This window comes from Chiloscyllium plagiosum, unplaced genomic scaffold (assembly GCF_037043375.1).
Source record: "Chiloscyllium plagiosum isolate Xiang-an unplaced genomic scaffold, Cpla_swu_hap1 HiC_scaffold_39, whole genome shotgun sequence".
NCBI classification, from domain to species: Eukaryota; Metazoa; Chordata; class Chondrichthyes; order Orectolobiformes; family Hemiscylliidae; genus Chiloscyllium; species Chiloscyllium plagiosum.
In genome coordinates this window covers 22,437,391-22,459,065 of record NW_028270177.1, presented here as the reverse complement: position 1 = coordinate 22,459,065, position 21,675 = coordinate 22,437,391, and the positions used below count along the sequence as shown (strand labels likewise).

The window sequence follows — 21,675 nt, the reverse complement described above, 5'->3', positions numbered from 1 at the left end:
AGGTCAGACTGCATTTGCAGTACTTTGTATAGTACTGATCATTGTACCTGTAGTGATTGCAACTAGGTCAGCCAGGTGGACCTCATAGAATATGGGTTCTCTGGGATTGTTAATCAGGTCCAATCGGGGACCCCGGCTGATAGATGTAAACAGGAGTGTCAGAGGTTTTGCTCACTCTGAGGAAGCCAGACTAATGTCAAGTGCTTTGTATGTGTAAATAAAGGGTAACTTGGTGACAGGATACCTGGCCTCTGTGGAGGTATTTCAGTGCCTACAGAAGAATATCAATGCATTGGAAACTATTTTAGAGAAGGCTTACTAAACATTACTTTAAATGAGCAGATTACCTTATAAGGAAAGGCTACACAGCCTAAGTCTGTATCCTCTGGAGTTTAGAGTCAAAACATGTGGCACTGGAAAAGCACAGCCAGTCAGGCAGCATCCGAGGAGCAGGAGAGTCGACGTTTCGAGCATAAGCTCTTCATCAGAACTGTTCTCCTCTCGAGTTTAGATGAGTGAGAGGCGATTTAATTGAAACGTATAAAATCATGAGGCGACTTAAGTGGTTGGTGTCTGAAGGCTGTTTCCTCTTGTGGAATAATCATAATTTAAAAATAAGGGATCACCCACATAAAACAGAGATGAAGAAACTTTTTTTCTAGAGTGTGTCGCGTCTTTGAAATTCCCTTCCTCAAAGGGCAGTGAATGCAGAATTTTTAATTGTTTTTAAGGCAGAGGTAATTAGATTCTAATTACCAAGTGGATAATAGTCATTGGAGATATGCAGGAATGTGGAGTTGAGGTTAAAATTAGATCAGCTGTGATTTTATTGAATTGCCGAGAAGGCTGAGTGGCCTACTCTTGTTACTTGCTTGTATGTTCGTGCAAGACTATTGCTTTGGGTGGTAAAAGGTAACAATATTTTAAGATGTTTAAAACATAAATGCAGCACCTAACCTACACCAGCCAGGTAACTGAGTGACCAAGGTCAAAGAATAATAAACTCTCACCATAGAACATAGAACAATACAGCGCAGAACAGGCCCTTCGGCCCTCGATGCTGCGCCGACCTGTGAACTATTCTCAGCTCGTCCCCCTACACTATCCAAAAATTATCCATGTGCTTATCTAAGGATTGTTTAAATCTCCCTAATGTGGCTGAGTTGACTACCTTAGCAGGTAGGGCATTCCACGCCCGTACCACTCTCTACGTAAAGAACCTGCCTCTGACATCTGTCTTAACTCTATCACCCCATAATTTGTAGTTATGTCCGCTCGTACAAGCTGATTCATCATCCTAGGAAAAAGACTTTCACTGTCTACCCTACCTAATCCTCTGATCATCTTGTATGTCTCTGTCAAAGCCCCCTTAGCCTCTTCTTTCCAATGAGAACAGATCCAAGTCTGTCAGCCTTTCCTCATAAGACCTTTCCTCCAGACCAGGCAATATCCTGGTAAATCTCCTCTGCACCTTTTCCAATCCTTCCACATCCTTCCCAAAATATGGGGATCAGAACTGTACACAATATTCCAAGTGTAGCCGCACCAGCGTTTTGTATAGTTGCAGCATGATATTGCGACTCCAGAACTCAATCCCTCTACCAATGAAACCTAACACACCATATGCCTTCTTAACAGCACTATCCACCTGGGTGGCAACTTTCAGGGATCTATGCATATGGACTCCAAGATCCCTCTGCACATCCACACTACCAAGAATCTTTCCATTGACCCAGTACTCTGCCTTCCTGTTATAATTCCCAAAGTACATCACTTCACATTTAGCTGCATTGAACTCCATTTGCCACCTCTCAGCCCACTTGTGCAGTTTTTCCAAGTCTTCCAGAAACCTGTAACATTCTCCCACACTGTCCACTACTCCACCGACTTTAGTGTCATCTGCAAATTTACTAATTCATCCACCTATGCCTGCGTCTAAGTCATTTATAAAAATGACCATCATATGGCCTTGCTTCCAGAGCAGTGTAACTTGAACAAATTCAAACTGCCCTAAACTGTCGACAGAAGTCAGGAGGAAACGGTGGGATAGGGTTTTGGCAGGCTGCAATGGGATTGGCGAGATTAGAATTTCATTGAAGGATTGGGCACGAGCCGAGCAGCAAGAATTAGTTCTAATACAATAGGTCAGGCTGCCTCAGCTCCAATTTGGGGCAGCCATTTTGTTTTTTTGCAGTTCACTGCAAATATTCTCACATGGTTTCTCTTAAAGCTGCGGCTGGAAGTTAAAGGGCAAATTTAATCCACAGATCACACATTAGTTGGGTGAGTTCACAGACAGTTTGAATTACCAGTGCAGGGAAGCCATCTATTAATTATTTAAACTATTTACATTATACAGAGGACTAACATCACTTCTAATGAAGACTGTTTCAAAACAGACTAAGTTGGTTATTTACTCAGTACAGAGATTATCTGTGCAATGTTCTATCATTACGTATGTATTATATAGCTAATCTTAGTAATAACAACTCCCTGAGGGATTTTCACAAACAAGGAGCTGACGATCTTTGATTTAACTGTTATTATTGTTGAGTTAATTTGAGCGTTTCTCTTTGAGAGGTCTAGTGGGTTTTCTTGAGCTCTGGACACAAACTCACCTCATTAACTACCTATCCCACCCCTTTCTGCAGATTCTTGCTGAATTCTCCTGCTCGCTATGTTCAGAAGAACCTAGAATAGATTGGTATCGCCTAGTGCCAGTGTTGTTTTGAAGCACTGGCCTTACACCTGGCAAGCTTTAGCAATAGAAAGTTGCTTCTCACTGTCAATATAATTGCACAGCAGCCACAAACACGCATTTCTGGAGACATGTAGGTGGCACGGTTGATGCTTTCTTGCACATACAATTCCAACCTCGTACCAAATCGCTGTTTAATTACCAGGCCACATAGTTTACTTGCCCTTAGTCACATCCCATGTTGACACCCTCTCAAAGTCATTACTCTGGGGGATCTAAGATGGCGGCGATCTGAGAAGATCACACTGCAGAGCTTCACATCGCAGCAGGAGCAGGACGGTCCTTTAACCCACCCAACCCAGGTCATCAGGATTTCTTGGGGCATTGGAAAGATTGTGGAGCCCCTAGAAACATTTAAAAATTGACTTACCTGTATTTTGAGCTGTCCAGAAATGCCTAAAAAGGGAGGAGGAGCATCTGAGGCCGGGCCTGCAGCTCAGCCTGTAGCAGCCTCGGACCCAATTACTCTCCAGGACTTGGTGAACCAGCTCTCGAAATCTCGCGAGATGTTGGGGAAACAGATTGAAGAGAAGCTAGCTCCAGTCTCTCTCATGCTGCAGAAACACGAGCAGCATCTGGGAGACCTGGAGAAGAGGACGGATGAGGTGGAGCACAGGGTCACAGTGGTGGAAGCTGATGCCAGGTCATTTAAGGAAGAGATCCAACCCCTGAAGACGCAGGTTCGTAATTTGAGTGACCAAGTGGATGATCTTGAAAACAGGGGCAGGAGAAAAAACATTTGGATCATCGGTCTGCCTGAGGGTAAGGAAGGTGAGCGGCCTGCGGAATTTGTTGAAGACTGGCTTCCGAAATTCCTTGACTTGGAGACTGGCATGAGAGGATTGAAGATAGAGAGGGCTCACCGGGTCACAGCACGGAGGTCGGGTCTGGGTCAACGCCCTCATCCTTTCCTGGTGCGGTTCCATCATTACCGGGATAAGGAGAGAGTCATGGAGGCTTCCGGATTCCAGGGGAAGGATCCAAAGGCCACTAAGTTGTGAGGGATCTAAGATCATGTTTTTTCAGGACTTTTCAGCGGCGGTGATCCAGAAACGAAAATCGTATGATGGTGTCAAGAGAAGATTGAAGGAGCTTGGGATTCGGTACTCCCCAAGATATCCGGCAGTGCTTCGTATCACCTTAGATGGATCCATGCATCTCTTTGACTCATCGGAAAACGTAAGAGACTTTGTGGACAAACTAACCTAATTTAAACAATTGTAGTATGTATAAATATTGTTGCGTTTATCATTCTGTAAAAGAAATGGAGGAAATCCGGTTGGAGCTTTGTTTTTTCCCCTTTTTTCCCCTCTATTGATAATAATTTGGTTCAAACTATGTCTGGCTGTGGTTAAGATGTACATTTTAAATTTCTAGGTTAGGACATACCAAAGGATGGGTGGGGTATTTATTCCCCTTTTTTTTATAAAAGAATGTTTTTTTTATTCATATTGATATTCTACGGGGTATTTATTCTTTTTAGCTTGTGCTTGCGATGCGGCTCTAGCTGGGAGAAGTGAAGGTGGTTGAGGTGGTTAGATGCCTATTTATGGGCAGTTTGGGACGGGTAGTTGCCCCTTCCGGGCAGGGGGTGAATTCCCCTACTCAGCGCTATTGGCGCTTTATATGTTGGTTTGTTTTCTAGTTTTTGTTGTTTATTATTTTTAATAATTTTATATGTTTGTTAAATGTAGTGGTTTTAGTTTATGTAGTTTTTATATTTGGTGGACCATGCGACACTAAGGCACAGCAATTTGTGGTTCGGGTTCCTCCTCTCTGGAATTTAAATGTAATTGCAGAAGATTGTGGCTAATGTTTTGATTAAATGGTGTACCTGGAATATCAAGGGAAGTCACTCACCAATTAAGATGAAGAAGGTACTTGTGGGCGGCACGGTGGCACTGCTGCCTCACAGCGCCAGAGACCCGGGTTCAATTCCCGCCTCAGGCGACTGTGTGGAGTTTGCACATTCTCCCTGTGTCTGCGTGGGTTTCCTCCGGGTGCTCCGGTTTCCTCCCACAGTCCAAAGATGTGCAGGTCAGGTGAATTAGCCATGCTAAATTGCCCGTAGTGTTAGATGTAGGGGTATGGGTGGGTTGCGCTTTGGCGGGTCAGTGTGAACTTGTTGGGCCAAAGGGCCACACTGTAAGTAATCTAATCTAAATCTAAGTACTCTTGAGTCTTAGAAAGGAGAAGGTGAATACTGCTTTGTTACAGGAGACACATTTGGATGACAAGGAGCATCTGAAATTACAGCAGAATGGCTTTGACCGAGTTTATATTTCATCATTTAAAGCAGAAGTAGGGCAGTGGCTATGTTGGTAAGGAAAAATCTCTCAATTTAAATTGTTAGAATGTGTTAAAGACTCATACGGGAGGTTTGTAATTCTTAAAGCCTTGATAAATGGGGAAGAATATGGCATTTTAAATGTTTATTGTCCCCCAGCTCATCCTCTTAAATTCTTGGTAGTTGCTTTTTCTAAACTGATAAGTCTCAAGTCTCGGCACATCATTATATGGGGAGATTTTAACTGCATCATGGACCCCACAGTAGACAGGTTGCCTAAAGGTCCCTCAACACCCTCTGCACAAACTAAACAGTTATTGGGTTTGTGTGGGGATTTAGGATTGGTGGACGTCTGGAGGTGTCTCCACCATACAGGTAGGGATTTCACGTTTTTCTCCAATCCGCACAGATGTCACACGAGGATTGATTTTATTCTGACCCCTGCGGTAACCCTGGATCTGGTGGCATCCTGTACGATTAGTAATATTGCCATCTCTGATCATGCTCCAGTGTACATCATGGTTAAAATTAAGGATGTTACAGTGGATTCAAGGTACTGGTGAATGGACCCCTTTATTCTCATGGACAGCAAGTTTGTGGAGTATTTCTCTAGGGAATTTCAGGCATTCCTAGACATCAACATAGGCTCGGTTGATAGCTCATCTGTTCTCTGGGAAACTGCCAAAGCTTATGCCAGAGGGTTAGTTATTTCATATTCCACAAGTAGGAAGCGGCAGAAGGGTGAGCAGCAACATCTCCTTGAAGCATGGTTGAAGGCAGCCGAGAAGGCCTATTTTGACAGACTCTCGTTGGTCAAACTACAGATGATTACGGCACTGCGGTCTGCACTAAATTCCGTGCACACGTACATCTCGCTCTTAAATGTGAACTTTAAGATCCTCTCTAAGGCTCTTGCGTTAAGGCTGGAGACTGTGTTACCCTCTATTATTAAAGAGGATCAGATGGGCTTCATAAAGGGTCACAGATCCTCCAATAATGTTAGGAAGCTGCTTAACGTAATTCAAGCGTGCCAACAGCAATCAATACAGGGATTGGTGATTTCTTTCGATGCAGAGAAGGCATTTGACCAAGTTGAGTGGCCGTACCTTTTCTATACTCTAGACCGGTTTGGTCTGGGCGAAGTTTTCATAAGATGAGTAAAGGTTCTGTACAGTGTACCTCGCGCTGCGGTCATTACCAACGGTGTACGATCAAGCAATTTTAATATTTCTAGGGGCAGCCGGCAGGGCTGTCCCCTTTCACCATTACTTTTTACGTTGGTGATTGAACCGCTGGCAGAGGCCATTCGTGGACATCTCAATATATCAGCTCCAGAAGTGGGGTCAAAATCACATAAGATCTCGCTGTATGCAGATGATGTTCTAATTTTCTTGACAAATCCAGCAGTCTCAGTGCCTTGCCTGATACAATGCATTCAGACGTTTGGTGCTTTTTCAGGGTATAAGATTAATTTTGCTAAATCAGAGGCTATGCCTATGGGTGGTCTTACGAAAGAGTTGGCTCTTGAGAGTGACTATAGATTTCCATTTAGGTGGTCACAGGGGGGTTTTTGTGTATTTGGGCATATTCATTACTTCAGTTCTGAATTGGCTGTCCAAAGTCAACTATTTGAAAAAATTAAACAAGATCTCCAAAGATGGGAGGCACTTCCAGTCTCATGGTTGGGTCGGATAGTACTTATTAAGATGAATATTCTCCCTCGTTTGCTATACCCTATACGGATGCTCCCCCTGATTTTCAATAAACAAACACTCAGGAGACTGAACAGTTGGTTCAGCTCCTTTATCTGGCACCGTAAATGGCCCCTCATTAAATTAGCCAAACTGCAGTTGCCTCACAGATTGGGGGGAGTAAACCTTCTGGACATTAAAAGTTACCAATTAAGCTCGCTCTTGGCCTACGTAAGTGATTGGGTTTGTGGGGATCCTCTTTCAATATGGCTAGATATCGAAGTCTCCCAGGCAAGGTGCCCCCTTACCAGTTTGCTGTTTTTGAACAAGGTGAAGAGAGTTAGGGAATATTGCCATAACCCAATAGTCATCAATACTGTTAAAGCATGGAGGGCAATTCGGCAGAGGGAAGGTAATATTGGCAAAACATCTTTGTTTACACCTTTAGTGGGTATGCCGAGTTTTCAACCAGGTATAATAGATTCAGGATTTAAACGTTGGGCAGCTAGGGGTATATCTTGCATGGGTAATTTATTTGAGGGAGATGTAATGATGTCCTTCGATCAGTTAGTATGGAAGTATGAGTTACCTAATAGAGACCTCTTTCGTTTTTTTCAAGTTAGGGATTTTATTCAAAAAAAGACCACACTTTTGACTGATCCCTACAAATCTGACATAGAAAGAGGGGTACTAAGGGCTAAGAGTACACTCTCTGTCAGTACTCTATATCACCAATTGGGGGGTGTCACCTCAGATGAGTCTGATCGACTCTGCAAGATGTGGGAAAGAGAGCTGGATGTTGAAGTTTCTTCAGAGGCATGGGAGGATATTTGGGAGAATACAAGGAAGATATCAATTTGCAATAGGACCCATGCTTTACAGTTGAAGATTCTCCACAGGGTCCACTTAGCCCCAGACCGTTTGTCAAAATTTAAACTAGGGGTATCTTCAGCATGTCCCAAGTGCAAGGTCTGTACGTGTACTCTTACCCATTGTCTTTGGTCTTGTGACAGGATTCAAACATATTGGAGCGCTGTAGTGGATGCAATGGAGAGGATTTTAGGTGTAAGGGTGGAGAAGGACCCTATTTCGCTCCTTTTGGGCCTACCTATTGTATTTCCTGCAGACTCGCATAAGGAAAAATTTTTCAATTTTCTTACATTCTGTTCAAGGAAGAATATCTTGCTAGGTTGGATATCAGAAAACTCCCCCCGTCCCCGGGCCTGTCGGGTTGGCGGAAGATTGTTATGGAGCATATTTCCCTGGATTTTCTCACAAATATGGTACACCACAAAACTGAGAATTTTTACAAGACATGGCAACCCTTTTTGAAATACCTGGACACAGATTTATCTGTCATACTAACAAGGGCTTTTATATAGCCGTAACGATTGTGTTTCATGAGTCCAATATCTAGGGAGGAGGAACTGTGAATGTATGAGTGTTTTGTTTGGCTGGGCTGAGTTATTACTATTTATTTGTTTGTTGTTAGGTATTTATTTAGTTAGTTAAATAGCTAGTTTAGGTTTTTTTTTAAATTTTATACTTCTCTATATATGTTTATACATTCGTATAGGAGGGTGGGTTGGGAATTTTTTTTATTATTTGGGTTTAGTTTTGTACTATTTTTGTACTGTTTTGAATTGCATTGTTTTGTATTTGTTGTAATATTTAAAAATCTATTTTTTCTTAATAAAAATATATTATTAAAAAAAAAGTCATTACTCTTTCCCTAATGCCTACTGTAGCCCAGCTTTCATTGTGCAGGAAAGACTTCAAATAAATCCAAAAGCTGTGTTTTAATTAAAAACTCCAAAAAGCAACAGAAACTAAAACATATAGGAAGTTGTATTTCTCACCCAGAATACTACCTGTTTATTGCATTGTTAACCAGCAACGTTTTTGTTTTGTTTGTTCATGGGAATGTGGGCATCACTGGCTAGAGTCACTGGAGTCACGTGAAGGTATGGATGACAGAATTCCTTCCTTAAAGGGCATTAGTGAACCAGATGGGTTTTTATAACCACTGATATGGTCCATTGATTGATATGCCAATGTCATTTGACATTAGGCCACTATTTATTCCAGATTTCATTGAATTCAATTTCACCACCTGCCATGGTGAAATTCAACTCCATGATGTCAGAGCATTGGTCTGGAATTCTAGATTGCTAGCACAGTGACATTACTACTATGGTACCACCTCCCCAAATGTGCATTGTACAATCTGGGACTGTTGGCTGCCCCCAGCACTCATTGCTTGGTGTCAATCAGGTTTTCTCTGGATTGTAGCGTTTGATGCAGCTGAGCTCTGTTATGCTCAAGGGAAGCTTCCTCCTCTCCATTGTGCTCATCTGCCTCTGCAGAAGATTGCTTCTGCTCTTTCAGTTCCTCAGTATCCATTACATCCCTTTGCTGCCTGCTCCAGTTGTGTAGAACATGGCATACTAGGATGATATTGCACACTCATCCAGAGTATACTGCAAGACCCCATCAAGCAATGAAACCATATACTCAGGAGGCCTATTGACTGCCTTGTTCGAAGTATGGACAATATTGGTATCTGTACTCAGCCTCAGTAAGGGGGTTGTGCAACAGTGTTATCAGCCAGTGTTGCAGTAGCCAGCCCCTATCCTCCAATAACTGCTTTTCAAGGCCTCTGTCCCCTCAAATGCAAAAGGAGGATGGAAGTTTCTTGAGGATTTCTGAATCATGACAGCTGCTGGGATACTGGGTGCAAACCTCCAAAAAAAATGGATCCAGTGATCACTGACAATTGATGGAATGGAATCCCTTCCTACTGATGGAATCCCTTCCTACTGATGAGTTGTTGTGATATGGGCCTCTCAGTGTGATACGTGCGCAGTTCATGGCACCTTGCACTTGAAGAAAACTGGCAATGCTGCCAAATGCTGAGGGTGCTGCACTAATCTCATCGAGAGGGAGCAATATTAATCAGTGCAAGCTGGCACAGATGGCATCAGTTACTGCCTTCTGCATTTGTGCAAGATGAATGAGAGATTACACATAGATGCTCCCTGACGAGGAACCAGTGCATATAATTTTGATCAGCAGTCTCTTTCAAAGCTCCTGGCATAGCATGGCCATTCACTCCCATTTGTCCTGATCCAGCACTTGGCACAGTTCAGTCCAGCTGTCCTGGGACATGTGGAGCCTGCATTGACACCATGGCTTGCTCATCCAAAATAAATGGTATTGTGGACAAAAGACTCTGGTCCTCCTGTGTCTCTAGCGCAACCAGAGGGGCCTGCAGCTGCGACCTCTTGAATGGCGGCACAGTGGCTCAGTGGTTAGCACTGCTGCCTCACAGTGCCAGGGACCTTAGTTTGACCCCTGCCTCAGGTGACTGTCTGTGTGGAGATGTACAGTTTAGGTAAATTGGTCATGCTAAGTTGCCCATAGTGTTAGGTGCATAAGTCAGGGGTAAATGCACGGGGGTGGGTTACTCTTCAGAGGGTCGGTGTCAATTTGTTGGGCCGAATGGCCTGCCTCTACACTGTAGGGAATCTAATCTAATCTTTACAAATGCTTCTAAGCCAAGTAGCTGCTACTCTGGGACTTGCTGACATATCAGTTCTTCTTTCATCTCTCTCCACTTTCTTCACAAGGCAGCCACTGTAACAGCAACACCTCCTTTGGTTGGATCCATCCGTCAATGCAATGAACCTGTGTAGGGACGTAAGGAAAATGTCACTTTCTCTGAGAGTCAGTGTTCCACATCCCATTACAGATGTTGGCTATACACGCTCGTCCATACAATGAGACATGGAAGTCTCAACAAGAATGGCTATGGATTAAGTGGTCACAGAACTTTGAGGAAGACTCTTCTTTTGCAGAGTTGCAGAGTGGCAAGCACATAACAGTATCATGGAACTGCGCCATGTATACTGAACGTTTCCACTTCCAGCCCCACATCACCCACAAAAGATGTCACTTCTCAAAAAGTACTGACATTTTGTCACTGACTGTGACCACTCTTTGTGGACAAATGACCATGCTCAAGCCCCAGGACAATGCATAGGCTCTGTCCTTGATAGATTAAACCAGCTCACCTTGATTGACTGCAGCTCCCCTTGACTCACCTGTTGTGAAGTTGTGTAGATTGGAAGAAAAGATGTTAGAATTTGATGTTTATATAATGATAGGGGGAAGTGTGCGCTGTCCCTTTAAAAGATAGCAATTTTTTCTATGCTTAGCGATTTGAAAATGAATGCCTGATAGCTGCTTACAGTGCAGACGCACAGAGTGTGCCCGAATTAAAACATTTTGATCGAACAACCAAGCAGCATTTTTACCAAAGCAACAAGTGTTTTCAAATTTAGCCAAACAATTTAAACAAAGCACTTAGCTACCAACAGTCTATTAAATTTAAATCTGATGGCTTTGACAACCTAGAACCAATCTGATTTTAAGAAATGAATAGGTTATCAAGGGTATAAAAGATGAGGGCATTTGGAAAATCAGGGAGAGCCAATTGCCATCTGCCAAGAGATAACGTTTACCTCCGAGAAAGCACCATCTAATTGATAAAGGTACCACCGCATGCTTAACTAATATTCCAGACAGCAGAATTCACAGAGAGAACATTCCTGACACAGGATCTAATGCAAGAATTTGAAGGAGGAGATGTTTCTGAAAGAAAATCAGTGGAGAGTGCACATTGCATTCTGGAAGACATATCCTAGCTGTAATTTTGAGAACTTAAATTCTAATGTTCTGTCATATAAGTGGATTTGTATTTATTGAAACAGCATAGTATTAGGATTTTGTTTTATTAAGGAATAGTTAGTAGTTCGACAGGAATTGTTCAATTTGCTAGTAGTTCTATTAATTTGTTCAGTGTTGGAGTTAGATAAATAAATTGTTACTTGTTCATTTATTTAACCACTCCTTTATAACAGATTGCAGGATGAGAGGTCGGTTATACTGCTTTTCATACTTCTTTTAGCAAATTATGAGACAAGACAAGTCTCTCTGGGTGTTTCGGTTTTAGTTATCGGCGGGTGGGGGTGGGGTTGACCTCCGTTTTATAACGCTCCCCACAGACTTTCAGACTTGGTCATGTGGTTGAAGCACATGCAGTGTGTTTGGTACACAGACATCTGGCTCAAGCTGTAGGTGTGAGATTGATGTAACACTGTGCCATATATTAAGCATGTCAAGCATCTGGACTGCTCATTATTAAAAAAAAATGACAAGCTACCTGGCTTTGTGTCTGTGCTAAACAACAAGTCAATACAGCAGCGCTGAAAGACTATGGCTGAGGTGCAAATGTGGCAAGATAAGAGAAGGTATACCTTGAGCATGCCGATAACCCACATCAATAAGATCTTGCCCAAAAAAATCAATTTGCAAGATAGTTGGATGCAAAATAGGGAAATTATGTTTAATTATATATTGAAACATTGTTTAAGAGTACATAATTGTAATATTTGCTTGCTGAACTAAAAAAAAACTTTCTCACCTACTGTGTCAATTGGGCAGCTATGTGTAACATATTTATCACAGTATATGTTACAGTATTGCACATTTCTCATCCATAGATATATATCCACATACAAATTTTTGAAATAAAATATGTGGATATTTGGTGTATGTACAACAAACATCATTAAACGTTTCTTGTGTGTATTCATATAACTTATTGCAAAAGATTGAGTGACAGGTTTGCCACAGTACTAGTTGTTATATAAGGCTTGCTGGTGCAAGTTGTTTTAGTACAAGTTCTTCAGTTCTTCATAAAAACTCTAGACCAGACTTCTAGGTTACTTTTAAAGTACATTTGTTGACAGCCTGTACAAGACGATGAGGCTTCATCTTCTAGCTTCACCTTCTAGCCAACCTTCTAGCAGAGTCCTATCACATTATTGCTGAGGTCATCGATACATCACAGAGGCTCATCTATGCATTCATTGTCTCTATATCTCTCTCCCTCAAAGTACTTCCTTAGTTTGAAACAGTAATACCCAAAAAAAATTTCTTAACTTTATTAGCTGAAATATTTTATTTAAACGGTTCCTTTTCTAATTGCGCCAGGACAATGATTATGCTCTGTTTATGTAACTCAAATGAGCTATATGAATTTTGTTGACTTGAAGATGTCTCGTGTAATTATTTATAACTAAAATTAATACAAACAGAACACAATAATCTCCATACACATTCTTATTTTGGATGCTGTAATACTGAAAGACTGTGGCCTTAGTCTATCTGCATCAGCTCTTAAAGAAACACTGCTCTTAAAGCAATAATCAAGCACCCCTTTTCCCCAAAGATAAATATCATACCCCAAAAGTGGAAGCATATGAACATAAGAATCTAAAATTATACAGAGATGTGTGTTATAAATAGTGCAAAAACAGATGTAAAGGTTGTAACATTAGAAGTACAGAAATCTAAGGGACCATGTTAGATAGGATTCTTGGCAGTGTGGAAGAACAGAGGGATCTTGGGGTGCAGGTACATAGATCCCTTAAAATGGACACCCAAGTGGACAGGGTTGTTAAGAAAACATATGGTGTTTTGGCTTTCATTAACAGGGGTATTGAGTTTAAGAGTCGTGATATCTTGTTGCAGCTCTATAAAATTTTGGTTAGACTGCACTTGGAATACTGTGTCCAGTTATGGTCGCCCTATTATAAGAAAGATGTGGATGCTTTGGAGAGGGTTCAGAGGAGGTTTACCAGGATGCTGCCTGGACTGGAGGGCTTATCTTATGAGGAGAGGTTGACTGAGCTCGGACGTTTTTCATTGGAGAAAATGAGGAGAAGAGGGGACCTAATTGAGGTATATAGGATAATGAGAGGCATAGATAGAGTCGATAGCCAGAGACTATTTCCCAGGGCAGAAATGACTAACACTAGGGGTCATAGTTTTAAGCTGGTTGGAGGAAAGTATAGAGGGGATGTCAGAGGCGGGTTCTTTACACAGAGAGTTGAGAGAGCATGGAATGCGTTGCCAGCAGCAGTTGTGGAGGCAGGGTCATTGGGGACATTTAAGAGACTCCTGGACATGCATATGGTCACAGAAATCTAAGGGTGCATACATGAGGATCAGTGGTCGGGACAACATCGTGGGCTGAAGGGCCTGTTCTGTGCTGTACTGTTCTATGTTCTGTGTTCTATGTCTCATTGAGTAATTAGACAAATCTTCCAGACTTCTTATGATACTACCTTTGGGCAAGAGGATTTCACCCCAGTCGTTCTTGAAGTGCTGTCAGTGTGTTGACAATTGTCCTGGTGTTCAATCACACCATCATTATCTGAGTATGTTCTTTGGTGTCCACTGTGTATAATTGAAGGCTTCCCATGCCTGCCTTCTGCTTCCCTTTAGCGCTGCTCTTGCCTCTGTTAATAGGTTGGTTCCTATTGCAGGTTGCGTGACCCTGTTGTTCGAAGGTAATTATGTCATGCAGCATTTTCATCCTTCTATGTTTGTTGAAAATTATGTCCTTCATTTTGCAAAATTTGGATTGGTGGTGGCTTGGCAAGATCATTTTCGCTTGCCTCCAAAACATGTTCTCTGTTGATGATAGTAACTGCACATTCAAAGATGTACCCTGAGGATTAGTGAAGCAACATGAAATTTTGTTACGCTGTCCTGTACTTCATGATAAGTGATGTAATGGTGCAAACCATTCATTTAGTGAGATTCTTTAATCTGGAGTAATGTGCTGAGGATATTGCATAATTGATGCCCCATTTAGCGCACAAGTCACTGTAGGGTCTGCCTGAATACTGAGGCTATAGTCTAAAATTATATCTTCTCATGCGCCAAGCAGTCTGAATATGGCAATCAATGTAATGTATCCACAACAGATGCATTTGAAGAACACTTCACCTACCTGAAAATTGGAGATTTGAAGAAATAATCAAATAAAGTCATTTCCATTTAGAAATAAATGGGACAATTTCTATCCAGAAATCCATTAGGCAGATGCAGCATGGGTTCATGAAAGGCGGGTCATGTTTAACTAATTTACTGGAATTTTTTGAGGAGATTAGGAGTGCGGTGAACAACAGGGAAATGATGGATGTGGTGTATCTGGATTTCCAGAAGCCATTTCACAAGGTGCCATACAAAAGGTTGTTGCATACGATAAAGTTGCATGGTATTATTGGTGATGTATTAGCATGGAAAGAAGATTAGTTTAACAGAAAGCAGAGTGGGGATTAATGGGTGCTTTTCTGGTTGGCGATCAATGGCCGGTGGTGTGCTTCAGGGGATCAGTGTTGGGACTGCAATTGTTTACAATTTACATAGATGATTTATGGTTGGGGACTAAGTGTAGTATGTCAAAGTTCGCAGGTGAAACTAAGATGAGTGGCAGTCTGCAAAGGATACTGAAGGTCTGCAGAGGGATAAAGATAGGTTAAGTGAGTGGGCAAGTGTCTGGCAGATGGAGGCACAATGTTGGTAGATTGAGGTCATCCATTTTGGTAGGACTAACAGCAAACTGGACTATTATTTATATGGAGAAAAATTGTAGCATTTGCAGAGAGACCTGAGTGTCCTTGTGCATGAATCACAAAAAGATGGTTTGCAGGTGCATTAGGTGATTAAGAAGGCAAATGGAATATTGTCCTTCATTGCTAGAGGGATGGTGTTTAAAAATAGGGAGGTTATCCTGCAGCTTTGTAGGGTGCTGGTGAGGCCACACCTGGAGTACTATGTACAGATTTGGTCTCCTTACTTGAGAAAGCATGTAATGACACTGGAGGGGGTGCAGAGGTAGTTCACTAGGTTGATTTTGGAATTGAGAAAGTTGGCTTATGAGGAGAGATTGATTAGACTAGGATTATACTCATTGGAATGAAGGGGATCTTGTAGAAAGATTCAGAATTATGAAGGGAATAGATAAGATAGAAGCAAGGAGGTTGTTTCCACTGGCTGGTGAAACTAGAACTTGGGGGCTTAGCTCAAAATAAGAGGAAGCAGATTTAGGACTGAGTTGAGGAACTACTTCACCCAAAAGGTTGTGAATCTGTGGAATTCCCTACCGGTGAAGCAGTCGAGGCTACCTTATTGAATGTTTTTACAGCAAAGATGGATAGCCTTCTGAACAGTAAAGGAATTAAGGGTGATAGTGAGCAGGCAAGTAAGTGGAGATGAGTCAATGAAAAGATCAGCCATTAACTTATTGAGTGATGGGGCAGGCTCGACAGGCCAGATGCCTTACTCCTGCTCCTATTTTGTATGTTCTTATTTATAATAAATACATCAGTGGTGATTTTAGACCAAGGGATTAATGGAATCTCACGTGGGTTAAAGGTTGCCTCTGTTACTGTGGCATACCTGGCTCATCCGCACTAACCTTTTGATGTCTCCATTGATCGCTGTCCAAAAAATGATATCACATGACAGTCATCTTTTCCACTTGATTCCCACATGCCCTTGCTATAATTATGACACTTTGTCCTGACAGAGAAATTCAGGCAGAAGTACTGAACTTGATTTCCTTTGAGGATATCACCTCTCAAGATAATGATCTCATGTCTGGGCAAAAGTGAGTACTGCAGATGCTGGAGATCAGAGTCAAGATTAGAGTGGTGCCTAAATGTCAACTCTCTTGCTCCTCTGATGCTGCCTGACCAGCTGTGCTTTTCCAGCACCACACTTCTTTGATTCTGGCTCTCCCAGTATCTGCAGTCCTCACTTCCTCTCATCAGTGTATGCTGAGTTGGGCAACTCAGTGGTATGAGTACTCATCTTAGAGGTCTTACCTGATGCTGAGGCTAAGTGCAGGAAATGTTTTAAAGAGGGTATTATTGCGAGTTTGAAATGAATGCATACACATGAGACGATTTTCCACCTTGTCGGGTGTCTAAAAGATGCATGATGCTGAAGGGCACACTGTACCTGGATGGAAGGAAGTGTCTCATAATCGTCCTGGCCTAATCCATTTGTGTGGCCTTGGTCACTTTACACTGGGATGCAGAGTGTAGTGTGGAAACAAGTATGCCTGAAACATCGACTCTCTTGCTCCTTGGATGTTGCCTGACCTGATGAGCTTTTCCAGCTCCATACTTTTTGAATGTAATGGATATACCTCAATGTAAAAAGTAAGGAAATTCCAACAAGTTAAAAAAGGATGTTTATTATGATTATACATGTCTTTGTAACCTGTCTGTGATGGCCAGGAATGCACCAGTCACAATAGAATTCTGAATTGTTGTTATCTTTAATATCACAGATTAAGCTGCCTAGAATCTCCTCAGGCAAGCAATCTCAGTGGGAGCCAGCTGATATAGTGCCGGCATGACAAGATAGCTTCTCCAGAGCTGTATTCTGACCTGTACGATATCCCTTTTGTGCTCTTCACCCTCAACAGCATCCCTTTTTTTCTTTCATTATGACAGGAAGCACCCTCCAATTATGATAATAGCTTCTGAACTATGAGGCCTTCATGTGTTCTATTGTAACCTCACTTGGCATCACTTGTCCGGCATTATAACCAAAATCATCTGGCACTCCAGTTCAGCAGCCAGTGGTGCCCCTGCTTCAGTTGCTGAGGAAACGTCATTATTTATGCATTTGAATTGCTAAATATGCATCAAAAACTGGAAAGTGGGATCAGGTTGGGTGGCTCCTAAAAGGCCAATGCAGACATGATGGGCCAAATACTTTCTTTCATGCTGTGATTAACTGTAATTCTGCGATTGAGGTCCACAGCAAGAAGTCAGGTCGCCTGATACTAGCACCATAGGGGTTTTTAAAAAAGAACACTTTTCTGGCATTTACACTCTGATTTCTTTTTTTATATATATTTAATGTTGAAATAAAAGCTTTCTCCTTTGTTACTGACTCGGTTGTTAAGTATCACAGCAATACTCAGAAGACTATTGTGAAGATATTTCTTGCATTTATGCAGACAACAAAATAGCCATGATTTCAACCATTGTCTGCTGCTTACAACCTGCATTTAAGTGCAGCACATGACACAAGTTGCTCTGAAGTCTCATTACCTGAAGAGAGTAGGTTCTGTGTAGCATGGCGAAAGTGAGGACTGCAGATGCTGGAGACCAGAGTCAAGGTTAGAGTGGTGCTGGAAAAGCACAGCAGGTCAGGCAGCATCTGAGGAGCAGGGAAATAGACGTTTTGGGCAAAAGCCGCTCATCAGGAATGAGGCGGGGAGCCTCCAGGGTGGAGACATAAATGGGAGGGGGTGGGGCTGGGGAGAAGGTAGCCAAGAGTACAATAGGTGGATGGAGGTGGGGATGAAAGTGATAGGTCAGAGAGGAGGGTGGAGTGGATAGGTGGGAAGGAAGATTGGCAGGTAGGACATGTCACAAGGATGGTCCTGAGCTGGCAGGTTGGAACTGGGGTAAGGTGGGGGGGGAGGGGGAATGAAGAAACTGGTGAAGTCCACATTGATGCCTTGGGGTTGAAGCGTTCCGGGCGGAAGATGAGGTGTTCTTCCTCCAGGCATCGGGTGGAGAGGGAGTGGCGGTGGAGGAGGCCCAGTACCTGCATGTGGAATAAGCTCCATGGACTGGAATATAAATAAGACTAAAATCAAATTGTGCTGTTTGAATTGTTGACTGGTAGCAAGACAACCATGATTCAGAATATGTGTGTAGAATAGTTTTGTGCATGACCAATAACAGCACAGGGTCATGTGGTACGATCACGTTAAACTATTAGAATTCCTCAATGTGAGTTGGTCACGAAATAAGAACACAAAAAAGAGTTTCAAGAGCAGACCAAGCTTCCCAACTCACCATAACATCGGTTTAAGCTTGTAACCATCTTGCTGAAAATATAATCAAAATAACTTTTCGTATTCTCTCTGTTATTCACAAGAACTCATCACGTATAATATTCTCCATGATTCAAGAACACCTTCTGAGTATGGTATTTGAGCAGACTTGTGAAGGAATGATCAATGTGTTAGCTGGAATATATGTCAAACTATTTCTTATTCAACAAATCATTCTTGTCAGAAATTCATGTTGACTTATCCCAGTGGTACTGTGTCTGTTTAAAGTTAAGCATTATCTAGTTTGCAGAATCTATTCTACATGTAAATGTTTAATTGCCAGCTCTCACTATTGAGGGATGCTTGTTGTTATTAGCTGGATCAACACAACTTCTAGTCCTGTTTTTGATAGAAATATTTCAACTATCTTTTACTCCAGGACTAGAGTTTTCCCTCTTCGAAGACTTCTTTGCTCTTTCCTAATTCTTTAGAACCTTCTCCATTTTTGTTTTCATTATTTCGTACGATTCTTTCATAGGACAAAGCCAGTATTTGTTGCATGGCTGCTGGCAATGACTAACACTCCCAATCCTTTAATCTATGACCAGTCACGTGGAGACAGAATGTAACACTTCCTCTGGCCATCTTTCACCCACTTGTACAAAAGTGACCTTTTGTTTTTATCAAAATTAGAGCGGTGCTGGAAAAGCACAGCAGGTCAGGCAGCATCCGAGGAGCAGGAAAATTGATGTTTTGGGCAAAAGCCCTTCATCAGGATGCTACCTGACGTGTTGTGCTTTTCCAGCCCCGCTCTAATCTTGACTCTAATCCCCAGCATCTGCAGTGCCCACTTCCGCCTTTTGCTTTTATCGTTTGTCTCTGGAAGTAGAGAAACACTCAGAAACTCAGTACCTCAGACTTAAAACCCATCCTACTTCTCTGAAGTGAAGTATCCCCACTTTAAGAAGAAATTAATGAAGGCAATGGTCGCTAATTGTTCACTTCACTTGCATCTACATGCAACATGAGTCAGGGTCTGACCTATTACCAGGAAAGAGTCTTGCTCCAGCTTATTTCAGAGATAGTTCTCCCTTTAATATACAGCTTATATTAAAGAAAGAATGACTTGCATTTATATAGCCCTTTTCATGTACTTTATACCAAGTAAAGTACTACTGGGTGTATTCATCAGTTGTAATATAGGACAATCACTAATCAATATGTGCACAGCCAAACTCCTGCAAACAATACTGTTATAATAACCAAAGGAAAACATTGGCCACAACTCCAAGAATAACATTTCTGCTCTGCTTCAAAGTGGTGACATTGGATCCTCTACATCCACCTACGGAGCCAAATGGATCCTCATCTTAAAATCTCATCTAAAGGGCAGCACCTACAATGTAGTAACACCCACCTCCTAAACACCTGAGTTCTTCACTGGAGTTTTAGCCTTGATTGATATACTTAAGCCCTGAATTGGGCCTTGAATCCAAAACCTTGTGATTAGAGCCCGGGTGTCCTTGGAGAAGGAGCACGCGGTGTCCACCAACACCCTGGAGTTGTTCAGGGAGAGGTGGGCGCCGCAGGGAGTGGAGTGCATTATTTCTCCCTCCAACTCTATTTTGATTTAGTCCCTACCCTCCCCTTCACTGTTTTGATCACACAGCACTGTCCCTTGCTGTGAAGGGCAGTGTTTGTCACTGGCCACCCGGGTGTTTTCCTATCTTCCTGGTGGTGGAAATTGAATAAAGATTGGTGCACTTTGTGTCTTCCACTGTGTCTTAAAAAAAAAGAAAAAAAAAAAGAAGAAAAAAAAACCTTGTGATTCAGAAACGAGAATGCTACTGAGCTTCAATAAATACACATTATGCAAATTTAGTGGCACTGTGAAGCTTAAATTGAGTTGGTTCACTGTGGGGCCTTGTACCATTTACCAAGTGACCAGTTAGGGACAAAGGAATAACATTCAACATTGTAGTGATTGGAACCAGGCTGACCTTATTGACTATGAGGTCATTGATTGAGGTTGTTACCTGGCCAATTCACTAAAGCCCTGGCTGACCAATATAACCAGGAAATTGGAATCTCTTTAATTGAGGTGACTGACTCTGAGCTGGCTGGCTACCTATAGCCATTGTACTGAGCACAAGTAAATAAAGGGTGACTTGGTGACTGGATACCAATCTCTGCGCAGTTATTTCATTGGTGATGGGAGAAAACAGGATGTGTCTGAAGAACATTTGCTTACAACGTCATTTTGGAGTTAGGGGTAAACATTTCTAGCCTCATGCCTTTATTTGGGAAGCTTGACTCATTTGATTTTTACCGTCAAAGACTGGGCCCAGTATGTGGAAACAAAGCAATATCTTTTCCAGGTAAATGACATTGGGGCTTATGACTGCTTGCGGACCCCCAGCATTCTCGGTTGTAAGGAGCTTAATTGTCCCAGAGGCACCAGACACTGAAACCTTCCAAGAATTGATGGAGTTGGTTGAGGAATATTATGACCCCACACCTGCTCTAATTCTGAGAGACTATCAGTTTATTTGGCTGTTAGAGAGCTGGGGGAGTCCGTATCGGGATTATTGATGAGGTTGAGACGACTGGCAGAAGCATATGATTTTGGATTAACACAATGAGATACTGAGAGACCATTTGATATGTGGGCTGAATGATGTAACCATGCAGAAGCACCGACTGGTTAAAGCCCAACTGGACTTTGAACAGGCTCTACAATTGGCATTGTCATTAGAAAATGCAGCCAGTGGAGCATGGGAACTGCTGTTCATCCCAATGCAAATGGACTCCCTCACCTCTACAATGAGCTGGTAGAACAACAGTTGAGTGTAGGCAATTGCAGAGTGTCATGCGGGGTATATCCTGAGCTGAGGGACCCTAGGCCAACCCACAGCAGAGCCCAAGAGCAAAGCTGAGCTTCGGTCAAATGGCTAAAATTTTCTTCAGGATCCTGGCCAGCAAGCCATTGTATATGGGGCTGGTACATGGACTCAAGAAGCAAAGGAGTCCTACATGGCCTTACTTGAGTAAGAAAACTCATAGGCTGATATCCAGGAGAGTGCACCTCCTGGAAAGTTCCCCCTACATGTGGGTTGGAAAACTTAAATTGCTTAGTGACATCCAAGTTGGAACCATTTAAAGTTAATGTTTGGTTAAATGGTCACCCAGTTCCCGTGGAGGTTAACACCAGTGCAGATGT

At 42.3% G+C, this 21,675-nt stretch overlaps 1 protein-coding gene across 1 annotated transcript in view; it reads left to right on the top strand.

The window, feature by feature from the left end:
- lipca (lipase, hepatic a) overlaps window positions 1–21,675 on the top strand; it is an 87,924-nt gene that overhangs the window by 1,105 nt on the left and 65,144 nt on the right. The window lies entirely within an intron of this gene.